This window comes from Apium graveolens, chromosome 4 (genome assembly GCF_009905375.1).
Source record: "Apium graveolens cultivar Ventura chromosome 4, ASM990537v1, whole genome shotgun sequence".
Classification (NCBI taxonomy): Eukaryota; Viridiplantae; Streptophyta; class Magnoliopsida; order Apiales; family Apiaceae; genus Apium; species Apium graveolens.
The window spans coordinates 4,007,168-4,023,704 of NC_133650.1; positions in this window are offsets into that span (position 1 = coordinate 4,007,168).

Consider the following 16,537-nt stretch of genomic DNA (forward strand, 5'->3'; position numbering starts at 1 on the left):
ACCAGTCTAACCCTAGACTTACCTCTATATAAATGGCTCTACCCCTCAACCTATAACTACGTTTTTGGCTTGATTCTCTACAACACAAAGATATGTAGGCATCTTGTGAGGACAACCAGTCCCCACCGCGAGAACAACCATTAAAACTTGAAACTAACAAATCCTAACATTAAATACTAACAAACCCTAGTTTTACTCCACAACATTTGGCGCCATCTGTGGAAAAATAACAACAACCATGGTACCTACACGGAGCAGAAACAATAGTGTAATTGACGATCCCGTCCCATCACAAACAATCTCATAAATAGTGGAAATACCCCCGCATTCAACCTATGCCACCACCCAAGGAGGAACCCCTGTAGGGGCATCTGAGGCTTAACCTCAAGGGACGAATCTCCTAATCCATGATCCGCTTCTAGGGAAGAATCCCCCAGCTCCTCAAGGGACGAATCCCCAATTTCAGCAACGACAGGCAACGATAAACCCTCAACCCGTTGGATATGAATACTCAATGATCATGACACCAGAGGCCACCAATCCACCTTACGGGATGCCTCTATTCCCCGAGGTTGGAGGAAGTGGACTCTCTAATCGAGGCAAATGACAAGGACGGACGCCCCTATACATTCGTGGCCTGATTCCCATCCTTGAGAATTGAGAGTTCCCTGGACCCTACTCCGCTTGAGAATCCGCCTCGTCGGATGATGAAGTCGCTCCAATGAGGAGACGTGCTGATAAGGAACCGATGCCTAGTGGTTATCAATAACACATGAACACTCAAGGGACGATTATGTACAAGAGAGGATTAGGGCTCATGAAGCTGAGATCCAAAGGATGAATCATGATCCAGAGATGCACCAGACGCCTAGGACCCAACATATATCAAGATTAAGAGATTTTCCTCCTATCATAGACCTGGAAGGTCCAACACCAAGAAGAGGGCTCCAACCCCAAGGGCTGATCCAAATGATTTGATGCCCCTAGGAGATCCTGATGATCCAAACCCAACATTTATGAAGAGATACTGAATGCCCACATATCAAGAAAGTTTATGATGCCCACCATTAAGACGTACGATGGAACTGGAGACCCATCTAACCATGTTAGGACATTCTCTAATGCCTTGTTGCTACAGCCCGTGAACGACGCTATCAAGTGTCAGGCCTTTCTTCAAAACCTACCGGGTATGGCTCAAAGGTGGTACAACAGTTTACCCCCAACTCGATTGGATCTTTCAAAGATTTGAGTCAAGCTATCATCAGCAGTTCATTAGAGGCAGAGTACACGAGAAGAGTTCGGCTTCTCTCATGGGTTTAGTCCAATGAGCAAAGAAGCCCCTTAGGAACTACCTGAACCGATTCACGAAAGAGGCCCTGAAGGTCCCGGATCTCGACGATAAGGTAGCTATGATAGCCCTACATTAAGGTAATATAGATGAGTTCTTGAAGATATCCCTGGCCAAGCGCCCTCCTGAAAGAATGTTGCAGCTCCAGGATAGAGCCGGAAAGTATATCAAGGTAGAGGAAAGCATGAAGAAGACGGTGGTAAATAATGAGCCCACATGCAACAAGAAGCGGAACACGGATCAGGAGTATGACGCCAAGGACAAGTATCCTCGGACTGGAAAAAGCTCTGATTCCTCTTTTAAGAAGAATCAACCACCAAGGTTCATTGAATATGCAAGGTTGAATGCTCCAAGAAGCCAAACCCTTATGGAAATTGAGAAGGACAAAGAGTTCAGATGGCCGTAGCCACTAAGGGGAGACCCTGAAAAAAGAAACAAGGGTCGATACCATATGTTCCATACAGATGTTGATCATAATACTGATGATTGTAGACAGCTCAAGGATGAGATTGAGTATTTGATCCGGAGAGGAAAAGTCGGACGCTTCACCAAGGGTGAAGAGGCTGGAGGCCAAAAAAGAGATAAAGATCGAAGAGATGACGATCGAATGGATAACGATCGAGATCGTAACCCACAACTTCGAGGGCCAGTAATCAATATGATATCAGGAGACCCAACAACATCTAGGACTACAAGAAACTCTCAAAAAGCTTTTGCAAGAGAAGTAATAAGTATAGTCGGAGAGCCGTCTAAGTGTTCTAAGTCAGAGATGATGCTTGAGTTCGGTGACCCCGACCTTAAAGGTTTGAAATTTCCTCAGGATGACCCTCTAGTTATCACTCCGATAATTGGAAATTGTCCTGTTACGAGGGTCCTAGTTGACAATGGAGCTTCTATGGATATTCTGTTCCATAACACATTTCTAAGGAATGGGATACAATGACTCCCAACTAACTCCGTCCGACGCACCCATATATGGGTTTAACCAAGTGAAATGCCAAGTCTAATGAGCAATACAACTTCCCGTGACTATTGAGGAAGAGCCCAGAGAGGCCACATAGATGTTAAACTTTTAGGTTGTTCAGGAAACCTCTACTTACAACATTTCATGGGAAGAATAAGGATTCATGCGTTTAAGGCCGTACCCTCAACCTACCACATGATACTAAAGTTCCCGACTAGGAACAGTGTTGGTTAGGCAAAAGAAAATCAGAAAATGGCCCGTAGTTGCTATGTTACAGCACTTAGGCCCGATAAAACTAGGGGAAAGTTCTCCCCATAGAAGACATGGATGTCCGTGGGAATGAAGAATTTCGGGAAAAGGAAACAGAGGACTTAGTTCTAATTCCCCTAGACTCCTTAGACCCATAGAAGGTCACATATATTGGAGCATTTTTGAACAAGCCCCTGAAGGGCCAATTGATAACTTTCTTATAATAGAACAATGATGTGTTTACGTGGACGATAGCTGATATGCCTGTGATTGACACCAACCTTATAACTCATAAGTTGAACGTCGATCCAACTCGGAAGGCCGTGAATCAGAAGAAGAGAACTTATGCCCCTGACAGGATGGAAGCCATTAAACAGGAGGTCGAGAAGCTCCTATAAGCTGGATTCATAGGGGAGGTGCAATTCCCTGAGTAGTTGGCCAACCCCGTAAGTCAAGAAGGCCAATGAGAAGTGAATAATGTGCATCGACTTCACTGACTTGAATGATGCATGTCCTAAAGACTGCTACCCCCTACCTGTAGGATTTTATACATCACAGAAGCATGGTAAAACATTTTCTTGATATAAAATCTATATAAACGCATACAAATCGTGAATAAATCGAGGGATCGATTACTAACCTTTAATAGCGATCCAAGAACGACGAACGGAGATCCCTAGCAGCTGCTCCTCAATTGTGAAGCACTCCACCGGTATCCACCAAGAGATCAAAATAATGGAGGGAGGAAGAGGTTGAGAGAATTAGTTGCCTCCCTCTCTTGTCTACTTTAGAATTAGGGTTTGTATTTGGGGTTGAGACAAATAGGGTTTATAATAGTATATTTATAGGCAAAATTTTCAGCTGAAAATTTTCCCATAAAATATTATTATTATTAACCCTTTAATTGATTATTTCCTATTAACCAATTAACTAATAATTAAAACACCTTTCAATCATTAATCCATTTTCTAAACACTTTAGAAAAATAATTCTCTCACTTGATTTAAGTTCCAAAATTAAATTCTTAATTAATAATATTAAGAACTTTTCTTAATTAATTTATAAATAATTAAATCTTATTTAATCAATTATTAAATTTGCTAATTAATTATTTATTTCACAAATAAATAATTACCAGCCATTATTAATTAATTTCCCCACCATTAAATCATTCTCTTTTATGGTGTGACCATGTAGGTTCAATATTAAGCCGGTAGTAGAAATAAATAATAATAAAACTATTTTATCATTATTTATATAAATTCCCTAATTCATTAAATATGATTAATTAATAAATTAATCATATTTATTCTATATCATGAGGGATACTTCTCAGCATATCGCGACTATCCGGATAATACGAATTCACTGCTTAGAATACCAAGAACCTATTCAGTGAATAGTTATCGTATAATTAATTCCTTCTACCCTGCAATGTCATGATTAAATACAAGGCATGAAACTCGTGTCAAGCCTATCTTATTTAATCATATGCTTTCCCATTCACTATGCTTAGTTCTAATTAATGTGATTAGAAACTCCTTTCTAATTTCATTCACTCTGGCCAGAGATTCCTGAACTAGCATAAGTGGATCAACATTGAACATTCTCTTCCTTTCACTGGAAGGGGTAGATCCTTTATTGATCATACACTATCTTCGTGTACAAATTTCTACACCCAGTAGAGCCCTTATTATTGTCCCTGGAGACTAAGAACTAAACCAAAGTATAGTTCAGTGTACACAAGATGACTATGATGACCTCAAGTCTAATGATACTTGTACAACTATCACTATGTGAACATCTGCTGACACGTGAGTGAACTCCATCAGTTGTTCAGCTGTGTGAGTCATGTTCAGTGAACTTATTCTATAATAAGCACCTACATACTAGCTATAGTGTCACCACACAAATGTCTATGAAAACATACATCCTTCATAATGAAGCAAGCATAGTATGTACCGATCTTTGCGGATTACTAATTACCAGTTAGTAATCCTACGACCAGGAAATATTTAAGTTCAGAGTTATCATCTTTTAGGTCTCATTATTATGATCTCATCATAATCCATAAAAAGCTTTACTCTAAACTATGGTATATCTTATTTAAACACTTAAATATATAAAGTCCACAATAAAATCAAAACAAGTCTTTTATTAATATCAATGAAATCAAAACAGATTACATAAAAGTTATTCCTAAATCATCATACATGATTGGACTTAGGACACATCTCTTTCAATCTCCCACTTGTACTAAAGCCAATCACTCTGGTATCTAATACCCATCTTGTCTTTATGACGATCAAAGTGACTTTGAGAAAGTGGCTTTGTTAAAGGGTCTACTATGTTGTTATGTGTGTCAACTCTCTTGACATTGACATCTCCTCTTTCAACAATCTCCCTAATCAGATGAAAGCGTCGCAAAACATTTCCTATAAGAAGTATGTCATCCACATACAATACAAGAAATGTTACCGCGCTTCCACTAACCTTCTTGTAGACACGTGGTTCATCTATGTTTTTGATAAAACCAAACTCTTTGATTGTCTCATCAAAATGGATGTTCCATCTACGAGAAGCTTGCTTTAAACCATATATGGTTCGTAGCATCTTACACACTAGGTGTTCATTTCCCTTGGAAAGAAAACCCTATGGCTGTGTCATATACACTTCCTCTTCAAGTTTCCCATTGAGGAAGGGCGTTTTCACGTCCATTTTCCAGATCTCATAGTCGTAGTAAGCAGCAATTGCAAGCAAAATCCGAATTGATTTTAACAGGGCTACAGGCGAGAAAGTTTCATCAAAGTCAATCCCTTGCCTTTGTCTGAATCCTTTTGCCACGAGCCTGGCCTTACAGGTCTCCACCTGGCCATCTGCTCCAATCTTTCTCTTGTATACCCATTTGCACTTAATAGGCTTCACACCCTCAGGTGCTTCAACCAAAGTCCAGACTTGGTTGGTATACATAGATTCCATTTCGGATTTCATGGCACTTTGTCATTTCTCTGAGTCAACACTACTCATAGCCCCATTATAGGTCATAGGGTCGTCATCATCAATGATTGATAACTCATTGTCATTCTCAATGACAAGGCCATAATACCTCTCAGGTTGGCGATACACTCTCCCTGTCCTACGAATGAGCTGTTCCACAGAAGGTTGTTCAATCTGAATAGGTGTTTCCACTTGATCCGTAGTAGTTTGTGCTTCTTGAACTTCATCAAGTTCAATTTTGCTCCCACTGTTTCCTTCAAGGATAAACTGCATTTCTAAGAAGGTAGCATGTCTGGAGACAAACACCCTATTATCGGTGTAAAAGTAATACCCTAAAGTCTCTTTAGGATATCCCACAAAATTACATTTTACGGATCGAGATTCCAGCTTATCTGGGTCAACTTTCTTGACATAAGCTGGACATCCCCAAATCTTAACGTGTTTAAGACTTGGTTTCCTTTCTTTCCATGTCTCATATGGAGTTTGAGGAATAGATTTGGAAGGCACCTTATTCAGTAAATATGCTGAGGTTTCCAATACATAACCCCACAGGAATACTGGAAGATTCGCATAGCTCATTATGGACTGAACCATGTCTAACAAAGTTCGATTTCTCCTTTCAGATACCCCATTTAACTGTGGAGTATATGGAGGAGTCCACTGGGAGACTATACCATTTTCTTTGAGATAAGCTAGAAACTCCCCATTCAAGTATTCACCACCTCGATCTGATCAAAGAGTTATAATACTATGTTTGGTTTGTTTCTCCACTTCATACTTATATTCTTTGAACTTTTCAAAGGCTTCAGACTTGTGTTTCATCAAATACACATATCCGAATCTAGATCGATTATCTATGAAAGTAATGAAGTATGAAAATCCACCCATGGCTTGCGTAGACATTGGCCCACATACATCTGTATGTACCAATCCTAGCAAATCTGCAGCCCTCTCTCTATGTCCACTAAATGGAGATTTGGTCATTTTACCCAATAGACAAGACTCGCATGTAGGATATGATTCAAAATCAAAGGGGTCAAGTAACCCTTCCTTATGCAATGTCCGCAGTCTATTTTCACTAATATGACCAAGTCTGCAGTGCCACAAGAAAGTGAGATTTTCATCATCCCTTTTTCTTTTATTAGTATGTTCAGTTTGTAGTAAATTATGCTCTACATCACATACATACAGACCATTGTTTAAAATACCACTTCCATAAAGAACGTTATCTCTAAGAATTGAACATTTATTATTCTGAATAACAAACGAAAATCCAGCCAAGTCTAACATGGGAATAGAAATAATATTCCTCACAATCGAGGGAACAAAATAACAATTATTTAAAACAATAGGCTTTCCCGTAGGCATATGTAAATGAAATGATCCTACAGCTTCAGTAGCAACTCTTGCTCCATTTCCCATCCGTAGAATCACCTCCTCTTCTTCAAGAGTCCTACTTCTCCTTAGTCCCTGCAACGAATTGCAAATGTGAGAACCACAGGCGGTATCTAATACCCAAGTAGAAATTTGATTTAATGACATATTCAATTTAATCATGAATATACCTGAAACAGAAGCAGTAGTCTCACTACCCTTCTTTTTCTTCAATTCTGCAAGGTAAACCTTGCAGGTCCTCTTCTAGTGCCCCACCTTGTTACAGTAAAAGCAAATAGCTTTGCTCTTGGGGTCTTCAGCTTTTGGTGGAACCGGCTTTTTCTCACCTACTTTCTTCTTCTTGGAAGGGTTCTTCTTCCTTTTCTTAGGATTGGAACCTTCACCAATTAGAAGAACATAACTCTTCTTAGGGGGAAAATTCGATTCCGCAGTCTTCAACATGTTGTGGAGTTCAGGCAGGCTGACATCCAGCTTATTCATGTGAAAGTTCACAACAAACTGCGAGAATGAACCCGGAAGTGATTGCAAGACCAAGTTTTGGCTCAGCTCCCCATCCATGGCAAAACCAAGTTGTCCAAGACGTTCAATCAAATTGATAATCTTAAGTACATGGTCATTCACAGATGATCCCTCAGACATCCTACAACCGAACAGCTCCTTCGATATCTCATATCGAGCTGTCCTCCTTGCCACATCATACAACTCTTGTAGATGCATAAGGATAGTGTGAGCATCCATATGCTCATGCTGCTTCTGTAGCTTAATGTTCATGGAAGCTAGCATGATGCATTGAGCAACATTTGCATCATCTATCCACTTACGATACACAACATGTTCATCATTATGTGCATCGCTAGCAGGTTCAGTAGGCTTAGGTGAGTCAAGCACATATTCCAGCTTCTCAACCCTGAGAACAATTCTCAAGTTTCGAAGCCAGTCAGCAAAATTAGGACCAGTCAACTTGTGAGCATCTAGTATACTCCGGAGTGATAGTGCAGAAGACATAATGTATATAGTAAATCTGTAAATGATGAACACATAACAACACTTAGCAAATATTCAATTTCATTTCAAAACACTATATGAATCGGGTCTTTATTCATAAGTGGCTCCCACTAGTTTATCTAATTTATATAACCCCCTTAAGTAAAAAATTAAGCATTCATAATGCTAGTGGGAATAGGGATCCTACATTCCATCACACAATCTCGGCTGTAGCACGAAACGTCATGTGATGTTCAATAGGCAGACAACTCTTGTCAATTACATCTTATGTTATTCCCTAATAAAACTTTAGCCTCTTGAATAATTGAGTCACGGCTATAACACGACAGACTCAATATTCTAAGTCAAGTCTAACCCAACATTTCGTACAATTGAATCAGTCTCCAACGGCCCACGGCTGTAGCACGTAACGACCTTTAGCTTCTAATTCAATGTACACATCTCTACGTAATAGACAAGTATTTCTTATTTCGAAATCAAAGCCCTCGGCTGTAGCACGAAATGACAATGATTTAAAAATAAGAACTACTTTCTACCATGTTGGAAGGCTTTGACCGACACAAGCCCGTTGTGTCATTGGCCAATTACTACTTGATATTATTTAATTTTAGAGGGATTATATTATGTTACAATCATAATCATATTATAAAGAGATTCTTCCTTTTAAATTAAATATTTCAAATCAATAATCGATAATCAGATGATTCCCAGATCGGGGGGAGCATTGTCAAGAGGCGTCACTTAATACCCCTTTCTTACAGATAGAAATCTGCTTTTGACATAATCATCTTTTCTCTCAATATTGAAAATTCATATTTAATTACGTGTTTCATAAACACAAGAATCTCATGATTGTATTCATAATATTATTGTTAAGGCAAAAAATGATTCTTATTCAAGATTTTCTAGAGCACGTCTTATATTGATTTAAGTTCACCTAAATCTATCATCGCATGGCAAACATAAGCATATATCTCATATATAAAAATAAATAAACAAGTAAGTATGCAAGCAATATCATGCCACACATTGATATAATGATGTATGAATTTATTATAGCATTTAAAAGCAATTAAAACAATTAAAACATGCTTTAAAACACTTTCGGGAATATAAACAGTTCAAAACTTTTATAAAAAAAAATTTGACCACTCCATTAGATCCGTCTCGGAAAAACGAATCCAACGATATATTGCACGCCCAAAACGGAGTTACGAAACTCCCAAAAATCAAAATAAAAAAAACAGATGGGCTGTAACGCATTACAGGAACGCGTTACAAGCCCTGTAACGCATTCCGGTAATGTGTTACAACCCTTTTAAGCCATTAAAAGGTGTAACGCATTCCCAGAATGCGCGACACCCCCTTCCCCGCGTGCGCTGCACGCGCCTGTAGCAGCCGACTCCTCTTCTGCGCCTGTCAGTCTTTAGCCGCTGCCGCCCTCAATATCAGTACCCCCTTTAATAATTTACAGCAGGATACATAATATATATACATAACAGATTATATATACATATTTTATTTAATTACGAATTTTAATTAAAACAACTTCAAAAAATCATAATAATTAATCCACACATCAGAAAATTATGAAAAAAATACCCAGACGATCTACAACACTTGTAGAACCCAGATCTACAGTCAAAACAATTTTGAGAAACAATTTCTAATCAATCATAATTAATCCATGATATACCTTGCAAAAATTATAATAAATTCATACAAGATCATAAAATTCTGAAATTTTTATCACAAATCTATATGCATACAACCTATGCTATGATACCATTGTAGGATTTTATACATCAAAGAAGCATGGTAAAACATTTTCTTGATATAAATCCATATAAACACATACAAATCGTGAATAAATCGAGGGATCGATTACTAACCTTTAATAGCGATCCAAGAACGACGAACGGAGATCCCTAGCAGCTGCTCCTCAATTGTGAAGCACTCTACCGGTATCCACCAAGAGATCAAAATAATGGTGGGAGGAAGAGGTTGAGAGAATTAGTTGCCTCTCTCTCTTTTCTACTTTAGAATTAGGGTTTGTATTTGGGGTTGAGCCAAATATGATTTATAATAGTATATTTATAGGCAAAATTTTCAGCTGAAAATTTTCCCATAAAATATTATTATTATTAACCCTTTAATTGATTATTCTTATTAACCAATTAACTAATAATTAAAACACCTTTTAATCATTAATCCCTTTTCTAAACACTTTAAAAAAATAATTCTCTCACTTGATTTAAGTTCCAAAATTAAATTCTTAATTAATAATATTAAGAACTTTTCTTAATTAATTTATAATTAATTAAATCTCATTTAATCAATTATTAAATTTGCTAATTAATTATTTATTTCACAAATAAATAATATAAGCCATTATTAATTAATTCCTTCACCATTAAATCATTCTCTTTTATGGTGTGACCATGTAGGTTCAATATTAAGCCGGTAGTAGAAATAAATAATAATAAAACTATTTTATCATTATTTATATAAATTCTCTAATTCATTAAATATGATTAATTAATAAATTAATCATATTTATTCTACATCGTGAGGGATACTTCTCAGCATATCGCGACTATCCGGATAATACGAGTTCACTGCTTAGAATACCAAGAACCTATTCAGTGAATAGTTACCGTATAATTAATTTCTTCTACCCTGCAATGTCATGATTAAATACAAGGCATGGAACTCGTGTCAAGCCTATATTATTTAATCATATGCTTTCCCATTCACTATGCTTAGTTCTAATTAATGTGAATTAGAAACTCCTTTCTAATTTCATTCACTCTGGCCAGAGATTCCTGAACTAGCATAAGTGGATCAGCATTGAACATTCTCTTCCTTTCACTAGAAGGGGTAGATCCTTTATTGATCATACATTATCTTCGTGTACAAATTCCTACACCCAGTAGAGCCCTTATTATTGTCCCTGGAGATTAAGAACTAAACCAAAGTATAGTTCAGTGTACACAAGATGACTATGATGACCTCAAGTCTAAGGATACTTGTAAAACTATCACTATGTGAACATCTGATGACACGTGAGTGAACTCCGTCAGTTGTTCAGCTGTGTGAGTCATGTTCAGTGAACTTATTCTATAATAAGCACCTACATACTAGCTATAGTGTCACCACACAAATGTCTATGAGAACAGACATCCTTCATAATGAAGCAAACATAGTATGTACCGATCTTTGTGGATTACTAATTACCAGTTAATAATCCTACGACCAGGAAATATTTAAGTTCAGAGTTATCATCTTTTAGGTCTCGTTATTATGATCTCATCATAATCCATAAAAAGCTTTACTCTAAACTATGGTATATCTTATTTAAGCACTTAAATAGATAAAGTCCGAAATAAAATCAAAACAATTCTTTTATTAATATCAATGAAATCAAAACAGATTACATAAAAGTTATTCCTAAATCATCATACATGATTGGACTTAAGACACATCTCTTTCACTACCAAGGATTGATACCCTGATTGATGTCACCGGTGGACGCGAGATGCTGAGTTTCATGGATGGCTTTAGCGGTTAAAATCAAATCAAAATGCACAAAGATGACACCCCCAAGGTATCTTTCATAACTGACTTTGATGTCTTTTATTATCTTGTTATGTCTTTTGGACTTAAGAATGCATGAGCTACTTACTAGAGATTGGTAAATGAGATATTTGCCCATCTAATTGAAAAAACCATGTAGGTCTATGTTGATGGCATGTTAGTCAAAATGCTAGCCTAGGACGATCATATTAATCACCTCAGAGAGGCATTTGAAGTGTTGAGGCACTACAAGATGATGTTAAACCCCGCCAAGTGTGCTTTTGGCGTTGGGTCTGGAACATTTTTGGGTCACATGGTCTCGAAGAGGGGAATCGAGGCCAACCCCGATAAGATCAAAACCATCATGGACATGGAGCCACCACACTCCATCAGGGTTGTTCAGAAGCTGACCAGAAGAATTACAGCTCTAGGGAGGTTCATCTCCAAGTCTGAAGACAAATTCCTGCCCTTTTTCAAAACCCTTAAGAAGGTGAAGAATTTTGAGTGGACAGCTGAGAGCCAAGAGGCCTTCGAACAGCTGAAGAAGTACATGACTGAGGCCTCGTTGCTGGCCAAACCAAAATCTAGTGGTGCAGGCCTAGTATTGCAAAGCCCCAAACGGTTCACAATTAAGTATGCTTTGAAGTTGAACTTCCCAACTACGAACAACGAAGTAGATACGAAGCATTGATAGCCAGCTTAGGCTTGGCTAGAGCCGTGAAGGCAAAAAACTTTAAGATTTGTGGAGATTTGAGACTCGTGGTTGCTCAGGTTAATGGAGAGTTTGAGGCCAAGGATGATAATGGCGAAGTACCTGAGAGTCGTAAAGGGAATAATGACTCCGTTTGGTGAATGGTACGCTGAACATGTTCCGAGAGAGGAGAACACTACAGCCGATGCCCTATCTGAGTTTGCCTCGTCTGAAATCGAGAACTACCCGAGAAGTATCTACTTCCAGGTCCTGAAGACCCCTACTATACATGTCATAAATTTGATAGCATCAATTGGTATGGCGAGTTGTTATATAGATCTAATCAGATCTAACCTTGACACTGGATGGCTCCCAGACGATGCCCAGGAGGCACGCAAGTTATCGGTGAGAGCATTGAGATATTCGTTGATTGAAGGTCTTCTATACAAAAGGTCTTTTGTTATTCCGTACTTGAAGTGCTTGAGATCTCTTGAAGCAGAGTATGCTCTTAAGGAAGCCCATGAGGGGATTTATGGACAACACTTGGGGGCAGGGTCCCCGCTCACAGGATAACTCGATCGGGGTTTTACTGGCCAATGATATTTTCCAATGCAAAGGCTTATGTAAATAAATGCGATAGATGCCAAAGGCATGCTCCGATAGTACAATAGCCCTTAGAGAGGCTTACATCTATTAGTACACCCATCCCTTTTGTAATGTGGGGAATAGATATACTTGGTCCATTTCCTGTGGCATCAGGACAGAGGAAGTTCATTATGGTAGCCATAAACTACTTCACAAAGTGGATTGAGGCTAAGACACTAGCATTTTGACAAAGTGGATTGAAAATTTTTGGAAAAAATTGGAAAAAATTCAATTTTTTTTGAAACTTTCAGCATTTTAAATTTAGCCCTGTTTAGGGTCGATTAACGAGAATTAGCCCTGATTAGGGTCTATTAGTATATATTACACGTAATTAGCCTAAATTAAGGATAATTAGTGGCTTGTGTGATATAATAAGCCCCGTTTAGGGCCGTTAACTTATTCACACACATGATTAGCATGAATTAGGGATAATTAGTGGTTTTTGCATACTAATTAGTCCTGATTAAGACAAATTATCCCCGATTCACCTCGATTAAGGCCAATTAGCGTATTTTAGTTTAAAATTAGGCTATTTTAAGCCTAATTAGCAGCTTAAACATGGAAATTAACCCCGTTAAGGGCCGATTAGCCCCGATTAGGGCCTGTTAGCAGTTTTCACCCTATAACTGACCTTGACGAAGGTTAAGGGGTGATAAACGCTCATTTTTTAGTCCCGATTAGGACCGTTTAGTGTCAAACACTATTTGAATAACTTGTACAAAGGCCCTAAGTGTGTATACTCACCCTAGAAATATAAATCGTTGTAAACGTGTAGGTCGCTCCATATTTTATAATAATATGATAATACCCATGAAGGAACGATACCCATGAAGGGCCGATACCCATTAAGGGCCGATACCCATGAACGGCCGATACCCGAGAAGGGCCGAAAGTACCCTGAGTCGCGAATAGACTATTATAACGTCCATAGAAACTCGAGTAGTTACTCCAGAAGTTGGGGGTAAATGATATTGACATAAGATACATCCTAACGACATATTAAATATCATATTAATTACGCTTAAAATTCTTGTCCAAAGCCCAATACAAACCAGGTTGGTCTAGGCTCGTAACAGACTAAAGATGACCCAAACAGTCAAGGCCCACGAGCAGAGGTCGTCAAAGTCCACGAACATGAGTTGTTCATAGACTATGCCCAATTCTTCTAAAAGAACAGAGACATGACGTCCAACATGGACATTAACTCCTACAAGGAAGTGTTAGGAGGAAACACACACCCGTATTTGAGATTCAATTATACCAATACAGAGTACACATGCAACAATATATTTGACGTGTAAAACCAAGTCCCAACTTGTATTATTAATCAAAATAATTATCAATAATACATCAATACATAACACCTCAATGATGTCCCAAACTGATACTTACGCCAACTAGTGCCCAAGCATCTCCCGCACGATATCTATGAGTCTAAAACGACTACATCTTTTAAGCATACCTTAAAACAATAACATGACTTTGTATATATAGCCATCACAAACTTAGCCAACAAGACATACCTAATATGATTATAATAATAATAATTGTCTACCCATACAATTATTACCCAATCCCATTATGATAATAATTGTCAACACATACAATAATTATTCAATCCAATTATGTCTTGTATAACCAAGCTCATATCACATATTGGGTTTAAACCCAACAGTAAGGATCTAGAATCCCTTACCTTACATGAGTCGTAATTACCATCCAAGTTGGAGAGTTGTCCACCAAGTCACCCAACACCAGTCTAACCCTAAACTCACCTATATATAAAGGGCTCTACCCCTCAACCTACAACTACATTTTTCACTTGATTATCTACAACATAGAGATACGTAGGCATCTTGAGAGAACAACTAGTCCCCACCGCGAGAACAGTCAATTAAAACTCGAATCTCACAAACCCTAGTATTAAATACTAACGAACCCTAGTTTTTTCCACAACAATAACTAACGCATTATATTTGATCGTAAATACATATATATTTACTGTAAATCATTTATATTTTCAATCCTCATATTAATATTTATTTCACATATATTTATAAACAAAAGTTTACTGTAAATCATTTAGATGATGAACCCTTATATTAATATTTATTTCATCTCATCATTCATTTATTAAAATCTGTTAATCGTTGCATAATTAGTATGAATTTTTATCTATAACTCATTATTATATAATGATTATGAATACCACATACATATCCATACACACGTACATACAGACATACATATACGTATACATATATGCATACATATATACATACGTACGTACATACATACATATACAGACATATATGTACATATACATATATGCATACATATATACATATATACATACATGCATACATATATACATACATGCATACATATATATACACATATATATATACATACATACATACACACACATATCAACTAAATACGTGACACGAATTAGAGTCCTTTATATCACTCAAATTTAGATATCAAATCAGCTCCCATACGCGACCATTAACAACATATTACATTCATATCTTAATAAAATCCTGTATCGTTTCAATATATTATAATTAAAGGCGTTCAAGTAAAATGTAGAGTAATGTAGAGTGGTTAGTCTAAGAAGGTGTAACCACGTATATAAGATATGGTAATATGCTGATATCCATTCAAACAAATTTGTGTATATTTATTATTTATCAAATTGAATTAAATATGTCCAGAGATGTGTAATTGTTAATATTGAATGAGGGAGGATGAAGATTATTTAGGTCAAGAATAAAAAATCAAAAAGATTTAAATTTAAAAAAGAAAATAAAATTATATGTGAACAAACTACTATATTCTGCAAACAACCACAAACATTTCTATATCAACCCCATGAATCGCCCTCAGAAATGGACAACAAGGAATACCATTTCAAATTTTATTTCAGCTCAATGTAAAATGTCGAATAATATGTCTTGCACCAATGCCACCATACCTAAAAAAACTACTCCTCAAAATCATGCTCACCGCGAGAATTTATGAATTTATGAGAATATATATTTATTTATAAGATTAAAAGACATATTTGTCAAGGAAAAAAATACATCATACATTTATCAGACATCAACATAAATATACCGTTAACAACTAGAACTAAAGTAATCTCAATTCGTAAATTGTAGAGTGCCTGCCCGTGCATTATAAGAACTTAAAACTAGTTCATAATAACTTCACTAATTAAAATTACCTAAAATTATTATATTCACAAATGAAAATTTTTGCTTACCGTCCTCATGATCACAAACAAAAAAAAACTTATTCTAATCCTTCTCTATATAACCCGCCAAAAACGCAGAACCATTTTACAAAGACTTTTGATAATACTTTTTCTTTTAGAGAATAATGTGCTTGATAATCATGCACACTTATGTTAACAAATGGTCCCTACTTTTTCTTCTAGACTAGAAGCATCAATTTAAATTATTTCTCAATGCTAGATACCGCTACGTTTTGAATACAAAATATTAAACCTCCATAAATAAATATTATTGAAATATTTTATCCATTAATAAAAATTATTTATTTATCAAATTCCAAAATATGCTATTCCTACTATATTGGGACATGAGAAAATAATTTATTTGTCGAAATTATTTATTTATCGACATTTTACTGTCGAATTTAA